This window comes from Xyrauchen texanus, chromosome 9 (assembly GCF_025860055.1).
Source record: "Xyrauchen texanus isolate HMW12.3.18 chromosome 9, RBS_HiC_50CHRs, whole genome shotgun sequence".
Classification (NCBI taxonomy): domain Eukaryota; kingdom Metazoa; phylum Chordata; class Actinopteri; order Cypriniformes; family Catostomidae; genus Xyrauchen; species Xyrauchen texanus.
This window is the reverse complement of record NC_068284.1, coordinates 31,157,358-31,172,820: the sequence shown is the minus strand read 5'-3', so window position 1 is coordinate 31,172,820 and position 15,463 is coordinate 31,157,358. Positions and strand designations below refer to the sequence as shown.

General features: G+C 36.8%; 1 protein-coding gene across 2 annotated transcripts in view; it reads left to right on the top strand.

Moving 5' to 3' along the window:
- Window positions 1-1,265: 1,265 nt before the first annotated feature.
- LOC127648729 (beta-1,4-galactosyltransferase 2-like) overlaps window positions 1,266-15,463 on the top strand; it is a 198,933-nt gene continuing 184,735 nt past the window's right edge. Inside the window, exons 1-2 of one of the 2 annotated variants that reach the window (XM_052133458.1) lie at window positions 1,281-1,386; window positions 1,521-1,635. The gene's annotated coding sequence lies outside the window, so the exon portion shown is untranslated. Of the gene's footprint in view, window positions 1,636-15,463 lie in introns of both variants that reach the window. The other variant, XM_052133457.1, reaches the window with a different exon arrangement.

The following is a 15,463-nucleotide window of genomic DNA, read 5'->3' as shown; positions in this document are numbered from 1 at the left end:
CTGTAGTGAATGATAGGTTTTAAAAAAAAAAAATTCAAAATACAACTAATTGTTAATGCTTGCTGTTTCAGTCATATTCATTTATGTATATCAGCAACCATTTGATGCATGCTGTAAATTTTTACACTGAGAAAATAGCTTGTATTTGATGAGAATTCCACTATCATCAGCAAGCCTGAGTAATATAAATTATGGTGTCAGAATAAAAGTTCCTCAAGAAATATAGAAATGAAAATGGCATCGTCCGTGTTTCTGTTCTTTCCAACAAAAAAGCACTTGAATGTGACCTGCTCATAATTACCACTTCAGAAGTGTGAAAAAGGATAATTCAGACAGCACATGAAGGCAGCACTAATCCATATCTACAGAAGCGACAACACTTTAACATTCTTTTGGTTTTGTTTTTGGAAATTTGCATTCTTTGTGCATATTGCCACCTTGAGATGTATGAATTACTTTTCATGTAATTCATACATGAAGGGTGGAGCTTAAAATGTTGTTACCCATTCACTTGCACTGTGAAGACCTTCAGATCTGAGAAATTCTTATAAAAACATTTGTGTTTTCAGCAGAAGAAAAAGCCATACACATCTGGGATGGCATGAGGGTGAGTAAATTATGAAAAGAAAAAAAAAAAAAAGAAAAAAAAAAAAAATATATATATATATATATATATATATTTGGGTGAACTATCCCTTTAAGGCCCATGGTATCAATAGTTTAATTATTATTAATATAATAATAATAATAATAATAATTATTATTATTATTAACATAGAAAAAGTACAGGCAGCCTTATACAGTAAATAAATTATTAAGAATAAGGCACTTACATTTACAATATAAAAATAGACACATTCAATTTGTAAATTCACAAATAAGAGAACATAAAATAAAATAAAATAAAATAAAATAAAATAAAATAAAATAAAAAAAGCCAGCTGCACACAAATATCTTTTCTAAAGAGTCCATCATTCTTTTCAATAAGAGAGATGTCTTTTTCGCTTTCTTGATGGATGGAGAGCATAGAGAGTCATACAATCATTTCAAATCAATACAAATAAGCCTACATTTGTGTTTTGACTAAAAACTTTGCATTCGTGTATATGAAATTGTCCACAAAGTGTTAACACTTTTAACGTCATCTTGTCATGTCATATGCCCTCTTGCGGTGGATAAGCGAACTGCCGTTTGAGCCCTCCGAGTCTCCGTACTAAAGAAAACCTGCCTCCCCATGCCTTTATTCACTCACCCATCACTTCTAGCCAAAAGCACAGAACGGGGAGATGGATACACGCGGCAAGTCATGCAGTCCGATTACTGAAGTTTACGCAATTGTGAAGGGCTCTGAACAACATGGGGACATCTGATTTTCATGCAATATGGTATAATTATTTTATTAGTACGCATGTATCTACGAAAAATAAATTAATCGCTGTTATCCGCAGAAAGAAATAACGATTCTCTTTATATATGGATATGATGCGCGTGTTCAGTAAGCTATCGGTATTTCACACAGATGACACATTTACGGCTGAACTGACAGTTCTTCCGAAAGAAGACAGTCAGCTGAAGTGAATACAACAAAGATGTATCGCTTATAGAGGAGCGAGGACGGCTGGCAAGGGATCGAGGTAAGAAATTGTATGTTGCAGGTTTTGGTTTGCGAATATTAGGAAAATTCTATCTTTGCACGACTTCTTTTGAACGATGCTCTTTGTTTCCCCTTATATCACATGCTATCTTTATTGCCTGCCATCTTGATCAAGGCGTAGATATATTATATATGACATAGAGGTGCTGGGTAAACAATCGGAACTCTTGGTCAAATTACAATATGCACAAAATAGTCTTAAAAACGACATGTGCAGTTGAGCTCCTCCCAGCAGCAGAGGCGAGCAGAAGCGCAGGGGTGATGCTGTTTAACGCTCTTGTGTAATGGTACCCACAGCATCCGTGGAAAGCATCTTTTACAGATCGTTATCGTTTACAGAGAGGATCGCTGGCACATTTGTGCCAAATGTGTGGCTTTGTGGCCGAATATCTTAGCGTACAGATCAATTCATATTAACACTATCTATGAAGCCTGTATGTACAGTATAATACACTATAATTCTCAATGGATTCAATTTATGCAATTATGTTTATGCTTTTAAAGAATATAATGCATTAAAAACATGATCAGCATCATTTCATGTGTTTTATCATATGCTACAATGCATTATATTGTTTGATGTTAACTATGAATCGGTAAAGTACATAACTGTTATTGTTATGAAATGATACAACGGATAACAATATATACCATTATGCTTTAAAAGTACATTTCTTATGCAAAGTATACAGTCTGCTTACAAAAGTGTTACTTAATTTGGTTTAGAGGTCCAAAGTTCATGAATCAGGGCTGCTGTAAATTGAAATCCAGCAATCGTTTTCACAAAAATGCAATTTTCCTATTAACCTTTTGATAAGATTATTAAAGTGAGCACATCATGTTCACCTTTTTCACTCAGGGTAATTGCTGTTTATAGGTTCCTATAGAGTAGTGGTCAACCGATATATCGGCGAGGCCGATACATTGGCCGATATTCTGCATTTTTTTGATTATCTGCAGCGGCCGATAGGGTTGGGCGATGTCCCCTAAATTGGCAGTTGATGATGTTGACAGTAAAACATCACGATGGACGATGATATCGTCGGCGGCGGGTGGGGGGGGGGTTATATAATTTCATCTAATTTTCAAAAATGATATGACAAATTATAATTTCGTTATTTTACTAACCCAACTAATGACTCGTCGGCGCTTTATCAGTAGTTGCACGACACGTGAAGCATTTTATTTTAGCTTTCACTTAAGAAGAGTTGTGCACTTTTTATTTTAATATATCTCTTTACATAAATACTATTTTCCACTTAAAAACTATAATTTCGTTATTTTACTAGCCCAACTAATTAGTAGCCTACTCATCCAGGCTTTTTAATATATTGCGCCTAAGAAAAAAAAGTCGTCTTTGGGCAGCCTTCTTGCGAAGAGAGCAGCCACAGCCATGCTCACTGATGAGCAAAAGGTCGAGGCAGAAATGACCATGTACCTGCAGGAAATGGCCATTGATGGGGAAGAGGACGACAAAATGTTTCCGTTCATTGCAAGATTAGCACGGAAATATGTGCATATGTGCTACCAGTACTCCATCAGAGCGGGTCTTCAGCACAGCGGGTAGTGTAGTTACTCCAATCCGCAGCTTATTAAAATCAGATAAAGTGAATATGTTGGTATTTCTGGCCAGAAACATCGAAATTTAAACATGGTCTATGGTGAAAGATATTAGACTTCTTTACGCATTTTTCGCCATCCGTTGCGGAGCTATTCGATTTTGCATAGGCCTATTATTTTTTAAACGTTCATTTGTGTAGTTCATATGACCACTTTACAATATTTCAATAACATCATTTATTTTGTAGCCTGTGCTGAAGTTAATTGTGCTGCTAATTATAAGTGAAATGTTAATGCCGAGTTTCGGTCTGAGTGTTGTTCCCGTTTTCTTGTTCCTTATGTTTTAATAAATGTGTGTTATTCATATTCACCTTGTTTCTTTCATTTGACATTATGGATGTATGGCCAAGGAAATTTTTCTTTAAAAGTATTAACCAGACAAAAGTTATTTGACGTTCGCTGGTCTGGGTTTATCTTAAACTGCCGCTTCAGTGTATACAAGAGCTATGTGACAATGAGCAAGATTTTCTGAGACACTACAACTACTAAGAATTAATTAATAAAGGCTTAAAATAAAATATTTTAATCTAAATGTACAGTGTAAGACATGTAAAAAAAGACAAGAAGCTAACAATGTCAAGATCAATATTTGTGTAGCCTGCCTGACACGGTATTTTCACAGACTAACACGCCACGCCTCTGGCATAAACTACAGTATTTAAAATAGCATATATGCATTAGCTATATTCTCAATTTAATTTACAGAGCAATCCCTGCAAAGTTTTTAGGTTAACTATAGAAGAGACTAGGATTAGTGAGTCACACTAGCAAGACTCGCAAAAGGGGGCGTGGCATCACGATGGTGGCTCTACATCGTGATGTTGGTCAGCCATCACGATGGACGATGATATTGTCCATCGGCACAACCCTAGCGGCCGATACATTTTCCCCTTTTGCCGATTTGTTTCTTGAGGGTGCTGATAATCGCCTGCTTGCATGTGAAGCTACTGAGACATGTAAACGACCAGTCATGGTTAGTTTTATTGTTACGTGGCTTCATGTTACTACAATAATAGACTGGTGTGCAACACAGTGTCATTTAAACGGTCCGCATATCAATGTGCTCGCCTGTTTCATTCTCCCTCTCTCTCCTCAACAGTTCCCTGTAACTTTTAACTGTCTTGTCTAATGATTAAAAGGCAAATATGAATAAAACTAATATCATATATCATCTGCAAATATGCACACATCTCATTTAAACAGATGTAATAAACCAACCTCACACAACTTGAGTAGATCCAGCATCCTGTGGAACGCTCATATATCTTCCTGTGAAGCACGTATTCTAACAGTCTCTCCTTAACAGTTCCCTGTAACTTTTCTAATGATAAAGGTAAATATCAATAACATTTTTACTTTCTGCATACATGCAGATATCTCTTTTAAAAATATGTAATTCATGAACCTCATGAAAATCCAGCGTTTTCTTCCTGTCGAGTGCTCATATAATATCTTCCGCTGAAGCGTGTATTCTATCAGCCAGAATCAAAACTTCAGGATCAGGATCAAAAGTTCCTCTGATTCACAAATCATTACGATAATCTAAGGAGGCGATGCAGGCCATTAAAACGGTCAGGAGATTGCAGCTCGTGCAGGAGCCGTTTGAGCGCAACTTTAAAGTAAATGCGTTTCACGTGTGCTGTAAATTAATGTCTTATTCACGATGCACTGTATATACTGTACAATTTATTTGATTCAGTATTTTTTGAGGAAATGCAATCGCTAACGTGGACATACCATCCATGGTTGCTGGACTACTGTGTGTACTGTTATTTCCTTTTTCCTAATATATAAAAAATGTCTTCATGTGCAAATAAATTACTAAAATTTGATGACTAAAACAGAAATCAGAAGAAAATGCTATCTACCATTTAAAATACAATATCATTTTTTAAGATTCCTTTTTACAAAGTTAAAATGTTCTGTGAAATTGAGTAAATATAGTGCTAAATATGAGTTTATTAATTGTTTAGCAATTTTATCTTTATGTTATTTACAATTTTAAATTGTGTATTATATCGACATTGTATCGGCCCATCGACCACCCTGCTCTCTGGATATCGCCATTAAAAACCCCATAATCGGTTCATCACTACAATATGGCCCAATTAGCATCTAGCTGTCTACCTTATTGTATTTAATCAGTGATTGCAGTATATCTTGTTAATTACAACGATTAAAAAACAGTCTGAAACCATTCATTCTTAAAAGAGTCGGATTTACAGTACTTGATGCAGCTCTGGCTTTGAGGCAAATCATCAAACTATGTCTTTGTTTTGTTGTAATGCATTATTAAGTTGAAGTGTTTTAGGGCTGTGTGTTTCACTGGTAAACAAAAATAAATAAATTAATATAAATTAAAAACAATCAGAATCTTTTACCGGGACTATTTTTGCTGAGTATGCCTTTAGGTTCTGCACCTTTGTATTAAAACAGTATCTCGTCCAGCCCTTTTTTCTTTGAAAAAATAAAATATATATGTTTTTTTATAAAAATAAATTTTTTAATTAGATTTAACTGAACTATCCCAAAAATGTATTCAAATTAGACTAACATTAGGCAATTATTTCATATTATTCTCTTTTTTTAGTATATAGCCTACTCATTATATATGTCTTACATCCTGTTTTAAACTGTTTTTTTTAACAGTTATGAAACAATATCAAACTTTTCCATCACTTCATACACAGTGAATACTGTACATAGCACTGATGCACTATGAAAAGCAACAGCGATTTGTGTTTTAGATGTACTCTTTTGCTATCAATCAATTCTCTTTCCTGATATGTGGTCCATTAGTTCTCTACAGTTTCTCCAAGTGACTTTCTCTTAGTGTCTGTCTCTGATTCTCTTGTTCGCCCACACAATCTGCTTTTTAAGCTCTCTTTTTACACCACAATACCTGAGAGAACGATTTTCCAGGGACAGATTTTCCATTGGTGCATGTTTGTTTTAAACAGGAGCTGCTCTGTTTGGCTAATCCACCTCAATCCACCATAGATAACTGCCCTTTCAAGTCTGCTGAGTTTTTTTTCTTGCATGATGAGAATAGTATTTCGATAACATCTGGTACTGAACAGATACCCAACTTAGTTTAAATGTTTTTCTTGTGGAAACTAAATGTAGGCACTGGATTGCTGGTTGAACAGATGAGGCATGTCTATAGAGCAAAACCTTTGGGTGTTAGGATTTGTTGTCATGGGAACTGTAAGACCTGTGACAAAAAGGTGGCCTGAATTGGAATGCTTTGTTTTGTACACCATCTTTGTCCAATTTTAATCTTTTCCTCAACAGTTTTAAGTGTTATTTTGCATATCTTAGGAGCCTAAAAATAACAGATAATTTATTATATCATAAGATTCATAAGAATACAAAACGTGTTTGTCGGTAGTAGTTTGTATGAATGGGGATAATCGTGTCTAAGTCTAAACTAAACTAATAGGTCCGTCCAAATGAAGACTTCAGCTGCGGAGGTTTAATTTGTCTCTTGGCTCTGAGTAGAGTGAGCAGCTGGACTTGAGGCAGGCAAAAGCTGTGGCTGCGGTTTTGGAGCTTACATGCTAACAGAGCTGGAGCGCAGCCCCTGAAGCCCTCCGTCAGCTTGTTTGTGTGTTGCGATATGGACTTTGTATTGGGACAATACTGTCTGTAATGAGCCATTTGTGAACACGTTTTTGAAAAAAGACTGGTTTTGTGGTTCTCATATTTAAAGTTCATTTCAAATACGGAAAGTCAGTAAAAGGAATCAGGTTTAGAAGATGGAACTGTCTAAAGTTAGCCTTAAATATTTTGGAAAGTTAAGCTGTTTACAGAGAGAGGATTACTGCTTTTTAAGCTTGTTTTATCAACTCCTTTTGGGCTCTTTTATATGCCTGCGTGGTCAGTAGTTTAGATTTGTACTTGCCGTGACAATATTTTCACTGGCCCCACCACAAAAATTATATTTATGTTTTTGCAATATCATTTTATGTGTCAGAAAAATATACAGTGCATTCAGAAAGTATTCAGACCCCTTAATTTTTTTTCACATTTTGTTATGTTCCGCCTAATTTTTTTTACATTATTTTGATTCCACATGAATCTACACTCCGTACCCCATGAAGACAAAGCAAAAATACGATATGTGATAACAGTGCTAATTTATTAACCCTTTGACATGTACGATCACACTGGTTTGATCACTCCACAGTGGTCCCTGGGGCGTACGATCACACCAGTGTGATTAGCATGTTGGTATCTAACGTCATCAACTGGCAAATATTTTTATTCAAATCTGCCTTTGCGCCGTTTAGCTGCTGCTGCTTTAGAGATTGACTGGCTAAACGCTTGCCATTTACATGCCTAAAACAGCTGCTTGAACAATCTTTTCGACCACAGGATGCTAATTTTATGTTATAGGCATTCAAAATAACACAGAAGAATACATGTTTACTGTGGAATTCCACACAATGTGTATAATAGTGGCAAAACTAACTGATGAACTCACCAAATCAGCTGTTGTTCTGCCGCTAGAGGACTGGCTAAGCACTCGTCATTTATGTCTAAAACAGCCATTTCGAATGGTCTTTTCAAGCATAGGATGTGTTTATTTTATGGTATGAGCATTCAAACAAACATAGAAGTATAAAAGTTTACTGTCCATATTCATAAACTGTGTATAATAGGGGAAAAACTAAGAAACTCACCAAACATGCTGTCATGCTGCCACTGCTATGGAGAGAGAGCCTGGCTAAGTGCTTTTCATTTATGTCTAAAATAGCTGCTTAAACAGTCTTTTCAAACACATGATAAAATAAATGTGTGTAACGGGTAATCAAATAAACACAGAGGTATTAGAAAACAAGTTTACAGCACATATCTACACATTGGTATATGACAGCAGCAAAAATAATTGAGAAAACAATCACCTTTCAAATGTAAGATTTTATTCACAAACAGATATTATGTTTACAGGCTCTGGACTCTGAAGTCTGCACTGTAATGTAAACAAACATGGCCATGGTCACAGCCTATAAATAATAAAATTGATCTCAATAGTAATACGATCATTATAAAAGTTATATGTTTGACATATTTGAGAATCTAATAATACATTTTTAATGTGGTAAACAAAATGAAGATTTGTATTAAAACTAAGACTCTGAAATAAAGGATTGACATCAGTAATGCTTCATAGTTGTTGTTTTTTGTAATGCTTCGTAGTCTTCCCTTTCCCCCTATGATGAGTCTCACAGCATGTCACTTTTACTTCAGACTCGCATTGGTGCTCGTAACAGATTTTACATTTACACCCACACATTCTTTAGCTAATTGCATTTATTTACAGTTTTATTTACACAATTGCCACAGAAAAAGATGTCTGCTTTTAATAGAAAACAATTAACAGATGAGGAGATCAGATAAATATTTTTTTTAATTCTGAAGATGTATCAGCCACTTCTTCAGCGCCTGGAGGTGGAGGAGGTAAGCTTTTCCTGTTGGAGGGCTACCAGCAATTGTTTATTTGTTTTTACCCTCAAAGTCAGACCCCACCTGCATCTTCCACAGATGTCTAGATTTTGAAAATGTTTATAACAGAGGAGCTTGTTGAGGAGATCAGGAAACAAACCGCTACGCTGCAGAACAGCTGGAGAAAACACCACCTGGCGTGAAAGGAAAGCTGGCAAAGAGGGTTCTGACTAATGTAAATGAGATTGAGATTAATGTAATTTAGTTTATATTGTAGTTTTGTGCGAAGTACTCACTGCTTACACTGGATCCATCACTGACACCCACCAGTATGAGGGACCTGGGATCTCTGGGTCCGTCATCATGTCCTTACTGGCCCCTTACTATTGATAGGGCACACCACTGATTCCCTGCAATTCAGGATTCACCTGATGAGAGGTCTGCTTGAGGAGCACAGTTCACCGTGGTATCGGTGCAACTGTGCCCGTCCTGCGTCTGATAATCCTCTATGTCTGAAAGCCATGCATTTCCCCTCTGAAGTTCCTCAAACTGCTTCCCAGGGTAGCAGGACCAGGCGGCACTGCAAGGTCTGTCTCTCCATCACACAGAAGACAAAGGAGAGGCACCTTACAAAATAAATGCGTGTGCCGTGCAAAACTCTCTTGTGTGTTACTCCATGCTATGAGAAATACCACACGCTCAGACATAATTGATCCTACAAAAGGTTGTTTAAATATTCTTTATAGATAATATGTACTGTTTTTTTATACTGCTTGGTAAATATTATTAAATGTATATTGTTCTTTTGTTGTTATGAAATTTGTAAGTAGTTCTTATTTGAAATTACTATGGTCTATGAAATTTGTGTTTTTTGTTTAACCATAACTGTAATAAAACTGTTAATATTTCATCGGTATTGAATATGTCATTCATGATGCCTCTTGATAAAGCAGAGCCAAGTAACAGTACTTCATGCAGACTCAGGACATTTACAACTTACAAATGAATAGCACTCCTTTCAGCGTGTTTTTGTTCCATAAAAATAACTCCATGGATGAATCAAGGACGAAGTGGAAGTTTAGGCTGGCATTTCATCATTTTATACCTGCAAAAATGTACCTACAAAAGATTTCACGTGTGTGTGTGTGTGTGTGTGTGTGTGTGTGTGACATGCACACTGAGTTTTTGACAGATTTTCACCATTATAAGGAGCTTGTGATCATTATGTCTGCTGTAATGACCTTACCGCCACCTTATTTAAGGAAGAATACTGGTATACAAGTCCCACATTCTCCCAGCAATATTACGGGGCCTGTGGTACTGTGGGGGAAAATAGGATGGGAGTGACCATGATCACCTGCAAAATTACCAAAGAAAAAGCAGATTAGTAAAGTAGTATGGTACTCACCATGTACATGAGAGATGTGCAGCACTCCTTTTTGTGTTAGCCCATGTTTTTGTGGAGTGCCACATCCTGAAACATTATTAAGACTGCAAAAGATAAGGCAATGTTATTATTTATTCATATTATTTACTTACCATCAGAATATTTTGTTAAATCAAATTGTACTTACAGTGCATAGAGAATAAGACATTTACTTTTGCATCAATCTCAAACATATGCTGATTAGGAACCACATTGACCTCAAACCCTTGCCATTCAAGAACAACCACAAACAATTGCAGAAAGTCATGGCATCCGCTCATGTTATTTCTTCCTGCATTGCATGCCACATGTTTACTAAAGCTTCCGTTAGCAGTGAGGGATTCACATGTGATAAATGTAAGGAATTAGTCAGGCTGACAGAGAAGGTTAATGAGTTAGAGACACGCATCCGAACGTTTGTGGAGGTGAGAAAGAGAAGCCGGTAGATATCGTTTTGGATGCAGGTAATACAGCGAGCAACACACACACTTTGGTTCCGGCTATGGAGCCCCCGCAGCAGGGCGTTTGGGTGACGTCTCGGCTGCATACTTGCTCAGCAAAGTGACACCATTCTCCTGTTAGGGTTTTCAATTGATTCTCCCTACTCAGTGATGCACCTACTGAGAATCATGTTGAAAACGCCTTTATAATTGGTGATTCTATTGTAAGGAATGTGAAAATAGAGACTCCAGCCACTATTGTTAAATGCATTTTGGGGGTTTGGGAATCTCAAAATTTCAAGTGCTGGCTAATGCTAAGTGTAGACTTTCTAAAATTGTTATTCATGTTGGCACTAACGATGTCCGGCTTCACCAGTCAGAGATCACGAAAGATAATGTTAAAGAGGTGCAAAAACGATGTCAGACACTGTAATATGCTCTGGCCCCCTCCCTGCTTGTCATGGTGATGAGGTTTATAGTAGATTAGTGTCACTGAATGGCTGTGTCTGGAGAATTGCATAGGGTTTATAGACAATTGGAAGAGTTTTTGGGGTAGACCTGACATGCTAAAGAGAAACGGACTCCATCCCTCCAGGGTAGGTTCCTCTCTCCTCTTTAGTAATTTGGCTCATAGACTTAATAGTGATAGTATTTGACTTACTGGGGCCCAGGTCAGGAAGCAGACAAACTGGTTAATTGGAACATGTGAGACGTCACACAAGTCACATAAACTTATTACAGATTAAATAATACACTCTGTTTGACTGAAACCTGTCTTAAACGGGAGGAATATATTAGTTTAAATGAATGTACTCCCCCAGGTTATTGTTATATATATGAGCCTCGTCTGAAGGGTTGAGGAGGAGGTGTTGCTTCAACTCAGAGGACATGATATAAGTTGAATAATGCTTAATTTGATACCGTCATATTCTCAACTCTCTTGGAGTCAGACAAAAGGTGACAGGACCAACTCATTGCCATAATCATACATTAGATTTAATTCTGTCATATGGAGTTGATGTTGATACTATTGAAATAATACAGCAGAGCGATGACATCTCAGATCATTACCTCCTCTCTTCTTTGCTGCAATCAGCTGATATCACTCAATCTACACAATGCTATCGTTCAGGTAGAACTATTCTTTTGACCACTCAAGATAGCTTCACTAATAATATTCCAGAATTGTCTCACATACTCAGTTAGCCAAAAGTCTAGAAGAACTTGATGTTATAACAGAAAATATAAATACAGTCATCTCTAGCACTCTTGATATTGTCGAAAAGCCCCGTACTGTAGTACAATGATCACACTCCTTTCAAGAGAGCAGCTCGGAAAATTTTATACATGTGGAAGAATACAAAATTAGAGGTATTTTGCAGTGCATGGAAGGATAGTGTCTGTAGCTACAGACAGGCACTAAAAGCTGCCAGGTCAGCATATTATGGCAAACTCAAAGAAAATAACAACAAAAATCCTAGGTGTTTATTAATACTGTGGCTTAATTGGTTAGGAATAAATAATCGACTGAACCAGATATTCCATCGCAGCACAATAGTAATGACTTCATGAATTTCTTTACTGATAAAATTGAAATAATCAGAAATAAAATTGGAACTATGTATTCTGTCACAGCACCTCAGAAAACAGTCCCTCATACTTTTCCTCATGAGCAACTTCAATCCTTCGCTGTCATAAGATCATGAAGAGCTAACAAAACTTATCAAAAAAATCAAAAACCACAACATGGATGTTAGATCCAATACCAACTAAGCTCTTAAAAGAGGTATTCCCTGTAATCTCAGAACCTTTACTTAATATTATTAACTCCTTGCTATCCTTATAAAATATCCCAAGAAACTTTAAAATGGCAGTTATCAAACTGCTTATTAAGAAGCCACAGCTTGATCCTGGAAAATTGGCTGATTACAGACTGAATTCAAATATATAATTTATGTTGAAAATACTAGAAAAGGTTTTGTCCTCCCAACAATGTTAATTTCTACAGAGAAATTGATTATATGAGCAATTTCAGTCAGGATTTAGGCCCAGTCACAGTACAGAGACTACACTTATCAGAGTTACAAATGACTTGCTCTTATCATCTGATTTCGGCTGCATTTCTGTTCTAGTGCTTTAAGATCTTAGTGCTGCCTTTGACATGATAGATCATGACATTCTCTTGACTAGGCTGGGAATTATGCTGGCATTAGTGGACTTGCATTAGCATGGTTTAGGTCCTATTTATCAGATTGCTACCACTTTGTATGTGTAAATGATGAATTGTCAAATCAAACAAAAGTTAAGTATGGAGTGCCACAGGGATCAGTTTTAGAGCCTCAGCATTTCTCCTTATACATAATTCCCCTGGGAGATATTATCAGGTGTCATGGAATACGTTTCTACTGTTATGCTGACGATATATATTTTATATTATACAACTTTATATTTCTTCTAAACCCAATGAAAATTCACAATTCTCCAAATTAGCAGTGTATCAATGAAATCAAATATTGCATGGCCAGAAATTTCCTTCGACTCAATTCCGACAAATCAGAGGTACTAATTATTGGACCAAAAACCTCTAAAAATAAGCAGCTAAAATATAATTTGACTCTCGATGGATGTACTGTTACATCGTCTTCTACAGCAAAGAACTTAAGTGTTATATTTGATCCACATCTGTACTTTGAAAATCAGATTTCTAATGTTTGTAGAATGACACATGGTCTCTGTTGCAAAAACGTCAAATTCATGCGTCTGGCAGCGGCTCCATCGCTCCAGGCGGTCGGGGAGTCTAGTCCCCACTCGCCTCGCGGACGGCTGCCTTTCCATATTTGGCTCCTAAACTATAAAATAGTCTCCCTAACACTGTTTGGGATGCAGACACACTCACTCAGTTTAAGTCTAGATTAAAGACTCTTTCTATTTAGCAAGGCATACACTTAATTTATTCATCAACTCACAGTTAGGTTGCTTAAATTAGGTCTGCCGGAACCAGAAACATCTATCATGATCTATAACTCTGCATACAATTTAATGGTATCTAAGCTAATATTATTCTATTTGTTTCCATGTCTCAACCTCGGGATTCGTATCCCAAGGTTACCAGAGCTGGCCAGATCCAGCTCCGTTCCTGCTTGGTGTTGGACTCCACTGATGTGTGTCGCTGAGTGATGACGACAAACTACAGCCGGTGTTAGCCAGACATCACTTCAGTCTTGAGACTTCAGAGGATGAACTGATGCCAGCTCCAACTGTAAGACATTGGATACTTCATATGCCACTGCCTGAACCTTGGACATAATATGGTCCCCACCGAACCTCACAGAAATTACCTGCCGGTTGAACTGCGATGCACCTCACTGATCTCTGCCTGCATCACTTTTGTCTATTGATAGACTGCACTCTTGAAATGTAATACATAGACATTGCCAACTATTGCCAACAAAAGCCTTCATCAGCCAACTAACAAAGGACAATGCATCTATGTGAACTTCTGCTGTTAATCCAGGATAGACTACAAAGATAATAGTCATTAATCTTAAAGTTCATACATTTATATATATATCAGCTCCGTAAGTCCATACAATGCAAGAGAATGATGACCAAAACTTTGAAGCTCCAAAAAGCACATAAAGACAGCATAAAAGTAATCCAAACAATCTAGTGGTTTAATCAGTCTTCTGAAGCGATCCATTCGGTTTTGGGTGAGAACAGACCAAAATTTAGCAAATTTTTTACAGTACATTTTGCCTCAAGCTCGATTATACTTCCTACACTGCAAATTTGAAAATGGAAATGTAACACCCACAGAGTTAAAATCAACACTTTCCCAGTGTTATGTGGAAACCAACGGAAAGGTTTTAAATACTTAACACTTTCTAAAGTGTTGACTTCTTGAACACTGCAACGGTGTTAAATAACAAACACCTAGAGCATACATTTGTAACACCATTATGGAGTAGGACACTTAATTGCAGTTGATAAGAGCTTCTAATTTAACACTGAACCAGAATTATAGAATAGTAGCAGTTCGTGCTCAATTTTAAATTTACACTCAAATAGTGTTGATTGTACATTGTAGTATGGTAGGTATTCCATAAAATCGCTAAGATTTACTCTCCGCACCCATCCCCACTCCAAAAACCACTCCACAATACAAAAACTGAAAGAAAAAGAAATACATTGTTTCCACCCCACCACCACCAGTTGAGTCCCGTTCGGCACAGGGGTAGGCTCCTCGCCCCTGCCTCCTATCTCCGGCAGGATATGACAGTTCCGAGTACTACAACTTCAGACCGCCAGACGGGGCCTACGCCAAAGAGAGACATTACTTTTCTGTTTTATATTCATCAAATAAATGTCATCTTCAATTTCACTCAAGTCTGCGAGTCTTCCTGATAGAAATTATATTCCAGTATTTCTTGTCCATCAAACATAAACACTTTTGATTGTATGCTTGCTGGTCCCTGAATGTATGGCTGCTGATGTCCCTCAGGTTTCTCAAAGTGTTCCTCTAGGCTCCTGCAAGACAAAGGAATAAACAAAATCCCATAAAACGAGTTACATTATCTTATGTAGTTTTAACTCAGTGTTATTTGTAATATTTCAATTAGTATTGTATTCACCCTGTGAAAAACAACTATATGATCTATTTTTAAGAAGTAGCATATTAAATAATGGGCATGATTCAACTCACTAAACTATAAATGGAAATTTGGTCATTAACATTACACCTGGACACTCATCCAAGGATTCAGTGATGTATTAGTTTCTGTTGGTTCAGTCGTGGTATGTCAATGTTCTTGGAAGGGCGCATATGTAAACATGTTCTGATGTAAACAGAGTGTGCGCACAATGCCTAAACCCAT